Source organism: Carlito syrichta, unplaced genomic scaffold, assembly GCF_000164805.1.
Source record: "Carlito syrichta isolate Samal-C Ts95f unplaced genomic scaffold, Tarsius_syrichta-2.0.1 Scaffold297556, whole genome shotgun sequence".
Lineage (NCBI taxonomy): Eukaryota > Metazoa > Chordata > Mammalia > Primates > Tarsiidae > Carlito > Carlito syrichta.
Window position 1 is genome coordinate 179,463 of NW_007241652.1, and position 5,212 is coordinate 184,674.

General features: G+C 40.3%; 1 pseudogene across 1 annotated transcript; it reads left to right on the forward strand.

Moving 5' to 3' along the window:
* The first annotated feature begins 2,292 nt into the window (after positions 1 to 2,292).
* LOC103256904 lies at positions 2,293 to 4,269 on the forward strand (annotated as a pseudogene). Its single transcript, XR_002481785.1, has 2 exons — positions 2,293 to 2,821; positions 3,398 to 4,269. The product of XR_002481785.1 is annotated as a 60S ribosomal protein L4 pseudogene (transcript).
* Positions 4,270 to 5,212: the final 943 nt, after the last annotated feature.

A 5,212-nucleotide genomic window follows, 5' to 3' on the forward strand; every position in this document is an offset into this window, starting at 1 on the left:
GCTACTGTTAATAGTGCCGCAATAAACATGGTGGTGCAGACATCTCTTCAACATGCTGATTTCCTGCTGGGCTCGGTGGCTCAGCCTGTAATCCCAGCACATTGGGCGGCCAAGGCGAGTGGATTGCCTGAGGCTACGGGTTCAAGACCAGCCCCAGTAACTTGGTGAGACCTTGTCTCTACAATAAATAAAAAAACTAGCTGGGCGAGGTAGCGCACGCCTATAGTTCTGGCTACTTGGAAGGGTGCGGCAGAAAGTATGTTCCCGGCAGTGATCACTAGAGCCCAGGAGGTCCGTGCTGGGGTGGCCATGAGTGTGCCACTGCACTACAGCCTGGGCGACAGAGTGAGACTCCAAATCAAATAACAAAAACAAAATAAAACAAAAAAACCATACTCATGTTCCTTTTTTTGTGATAAATACCCAGTAATGGGATTCTTGAATACAGTAATTCTATTTTTATTTGTGTGTGTGTGTGTGTGTGTGTGTGTGTGTGTGTGTGTGTGTGCAACTTCCAAACTGTTTTCCATGATGTCTGTACCAATTTACATTCCCACCAGCAGTGTATGAGTTCCCTTCTCTCCACAGTCTTGCCAGAATTTGTCATGTGTTTTCTTTTTGATAATAGCCATTCTAACTGGGCTAAGATGATATCTCGTTGTAGTTTTGATTAGCATTTCCCTGATGATTAGTGATGAGCATTTTTTCACATATCTGTTGGCTATTTGTATGTCTTCTTTTGAGATCATTTTACCACTTTTCATGGGGTTCTTTGTTTTCATTGCTGTTATGTTGTTTGAGTTTCTTATATATTCTGAATATTAATCTCTTGTTAGATGAATAGTTTGCAAATATTTTCTCCCATTCTGCAGGTCATCTCTTCACTCTGTTGATTGTTGCCTGTGCTGTGCAGAAGCTTTTAAATTTGATATGATGTTGTTTGTCTATTTTTGCTTTTGTTGCCTTTGCTTTTGAGTCTTATCCATAAAATCTCTGCCCAGACTAATGTCCTGAAGTGTTTCCCTTATGTTTTTTTTTTCCAGTAGATTTATAATTTCAGGTCTTACATTTGAGTCTTTAATTCATTTTGAATCAATTTTTGAATGGTGAGAGATAGAGATCCAGCTTCATTCTTCTGCATGTGGATATCTAACCTTTCCAGAGCCACATGTTGAAGAGGGTATCCTTTCCCTAATGTATGTTCCCGGCACCTTTGTTAAAAGTCAGTTGGCTGTAAATATGTGGATTTCTTTTTGTGTTCTCTATTCTGTTCCATTGAGCTATGTGTCTATTTTTATGCCAGTGTCATGCTGTTTTGGTAACTATTGCTTTCTGGTATATTTTGATGTCAGGTAGGGTGATGCCTCCAGCACTGTTCTTTTTGTTCAGAATTGTTTTGGCTATTTGAGGTCTTTTGTGGTCCCATACAAATTTTAGAATGATTTCTTCTGTTTATGTGAAGAATGTCCTTGGTATTTTAATAAGAATTGCATTGAACCTCTAGATTATTTTGGGTAGTATAGTCATTTGACAATATTAATTCTTACAATTTATGAATATGAGATGTCTTTTCATTTTTTATGTCTTCAACTATTTTCATCGTAGTTTTTAGTTTTCATTGTAGAGATCTTCCACTTCCTTGGTTAAATTGTTCCTAGTAAATTTTTTTGTAGCTATTGTAAATAGTGTTCTTGATTTTTTTTCTGCTAGTTTATTATTATTGGTATACAGAAATGCTAGTGATTTTTGTATGTTAATTTTGTATCCTGCAACTTTACTATATTTATCAATTCCAAGATTTTTTTTGTGGAGTCTCTAGGCTTTCCTGTATATAAGATCATGTTGTCTGCAAACAGGGATAATTTCACTCCCTCTTTTCCAAGTATTAATACTACTATTATTTTTGAGACAGAGTTTTGCAATCCATTGCCCAGGCTGAAATACAGTGGTATGATCCTAACTCACGGCAGCCTTGACTTCCTGGACTTAAGTGATCCTCCTGATTAGTAGGGATTTTAGACATGTGCCAACACATCTGACTATTTTTCTTTTTTAATTTTTAAAAATGAGATCTCCCTATGTTACTCAGGCTGGTCTCCAACTCCTAGGTTCAAGCAATCCTCCCACCTTGACCTCCCAAAGTGCTAGGATTATAGCCATGAGCTACCACACCCAATTTGGATGCCCTATATTTTTTGCCTTTTACAAATTTGTTCTTGCTAGGGCTTTCTTCTTATTATTATTATTATTATAAAGATGTTGGGTACAATTCAGGGTAGGACTTTCAATACTATGTTAAATAAGAGTGGTGAGCTTTTTACTGTGGTGGCTGCCAGGTGGAGAGCAGCGTGGCGCTCGCCTGTCCCCGCCATAGCGTGTGCTCGTCCATTAATATCAGTGTACTCTGCAAAGGGGGAGTCATCTGGCAAAAATGTCACTTTGCCAGTTGTGTTCAAGGCTCCCATTCGACCAGATATTGTGAACTTTGTACACACCAACCTGCGCAAGAACAACAGACAGCCCTATGCTGTCAGTGAATTAGCAGGTCATCAGACCAGTGCTGAGTCTTGGGATCCTGGCAGAGCTGTGGCTCGAATTCCCAGAGTTCGAGGTGGTGGAACTCGCCGTTCTGGTCAAGGTGCTTTTGGAAACATGTGTCGTGGAGGCCGCATGTTTGCACCTACCAAAACCTGGCGCCATTGGCACTGGAGAGTGAACACAAGTCAAAAACAGTATGCCATCTGCGCTGCCCTTGCTGCCTCAGCCTTACCAGTGCTGGTCATGTCTAAAGGTCATCGTCTTGAGGAAGTTCCTGAACTTCCCTTTGAGAGGGCCATAACAGAGTACCATAGACTTAGGTTAAGAACATGCTGTAACCCAATAAATATGTAATCGGCTAGTGGACTATAGCACAGCCATTTTAGTTTTCTGCTTTAAAACATAACCTGTAACTGTTTAAAGTTTCAGTTATGGGAAAAACTGCAAAGCTCCAGTTCAAGCTTCAACCCCTTCCCTTGACCCACTTTCCCCTTAGCAACAACCAATCAGGTGCCAGGGGGAAATCACCTAAAGTTTCCAGATATCTCTGCAACTTCCCCAGCTAGTGGGCCAAGGTCAGCCCGAGTCAAGCTAGCCAATCCTCCACGATTGAGCTGACCACCAGAGGTTACTACCCAATTAAATGGTAACAAGACTGGAAAGTCCCCCCCAAACTCCTCCTCCCTTTGTGTAACCATGATAAAAGGTGTCTGCTTAAAGAAGTCAGGGCCTCTGGGTGTACTCTGCTGCGTCGGTTGTCGACAGAGGTCCAGGCTCGAGCTTGCAAATAAAGACCCTCTTGAACTTTCATTGGAATTGGCTCTTGGTGGTCTCTCGGATTGAACAACCGGCCACTACACCTTGGTGGTTGAAGATAAAGTAGAAGGCTACAAGAAGACCAAGGAGGCTGTTCTGCTTCTGAAGAAACTTAAAGCCTGGAATGATATTAAAAAGGTTTATGCCTCTCAGCGAATGAGAGCTGGCAAGGGCAAAATGAGAAACCGCCGTCGCATCCAGTGTAGGGGCCCCCGCATCATCTATAATGAGGACAATGGCATCATTGAGGCCTTCAGGAACATCCCTGGCATTACTTTGCTTAATGTAAGCAAGCTGAACATCTTGAAGCTTGCTCCTGGTGGGAATGTGTGCCGTTTGTGCATCTGGACTGAAAGTGCTTTCCGGAAGTTGGATGAACTGTACAGCACGTGGCAAAAAGCCGCTTCCCTCAAGAGCAACTACAACCTTCCCATGCACAAGACAATGAATACAGACCTTAGTAGAATCCTGAAAAGCCCAGAGATCCAAAGAGCCCTTCGAGCTCCACGCAAGAAGATTCATCGCAGAGTCTTGAAGAAGAACCCACTGAAAAATATGAGAATCATGTTGAAGCTAAACCCATATGCAAAGACCAAGCGCTGGAACACCATCCTTAGCCATGCCAGGAACCACAAGCTCCAGGTGGATAAGGCAGCCGCCAAAGCAGACAAGAAGGGGGTTGCAGGCAAGATGCCTGTGGCAGGGAAGAAAGGAGAAAAGAAGGCTGTAGTTGGGAAGAAGCAGAAGCCTCTGGTGGGAAAAAAGGTAGCAGCTGCCAAGAAACCAGCTGAAAAGAAGCCGGCAGAAAAGAAACCTACAGAGGAAAAGAAGTCAGCCACATAAACTTTAAATGTTAATTTCATAAAGAGCTATAATCATTTTGGACAGCTTATCTTGAATAAAGACCTGATCAGAGAGGCATTAAGAGAAAAAAAAAAAGAGTGGTGAAAGTGGGCATCCTTATTTTGTTCCAACTTTTAATGGAAAAGCTTTCAACTTTTCTCTTTTCAGTATGATGTTAACTGTGGGTTTGGTGTATATATATATATATATATATATATATATATATATATATATATACTTACTCACACACACACACACACACCTATATTTTTTGGTCAAGGTACATGCCTTCTATGCTTAATTTGTTGAGAGTTTTTATCGTGAAGGAATGATGACTTTTATCAAACGTTTTCTCTGCTGCTATTGAGATTATCATATGGTTTTTGTCCTTCATTCTGTTGTGTGATGTATCACGATAATTGATTTGTTGAACTATCCTTGCATCCCTGGGATAAATCTCACTTGGTAGGATTCTCATGGTGCATATACCCTTATTTATGTTGACTTGTTAACATCCCAACACATTTGCTCTCTGAGTGTGTGTGTGTGTGGGGTGGTCATGTGTTATGCAGAATTACGACTTCCCAAAGTTGTCTACATTTTAATTTCCAAAGGTTATGGATTTGGCTGGGGGAATTAAAGCTTCTAATTAGCTACCTTTAAGATAAATAAATTACACTGGATTAATCAGGTGGGCCCAATGCAATATGGCATTCATATTATTTATACATTCTCCTTCAATTTTTTTGTTTGTTTCTTTTTTTCCAGTTAAGAGTAAATTTTAGCTATTAAGGAAAGTTTCTTATATAACCATAGTGCAGTGATCAAACTCAGGAAAATTAACATTTATGCACTACTATCATCTAATGTATAGTGTATATTCAAATGTTGCTGATTGTCATAAAAAGATTTAGTTCTGAATTATATACTGCATATAGTAGTCATGTCTCTTTTGACACCTTTAATCTGGAGCTGTTCTCAGTTTCACTTTCAAGTCACTAATATATTTAAAAAT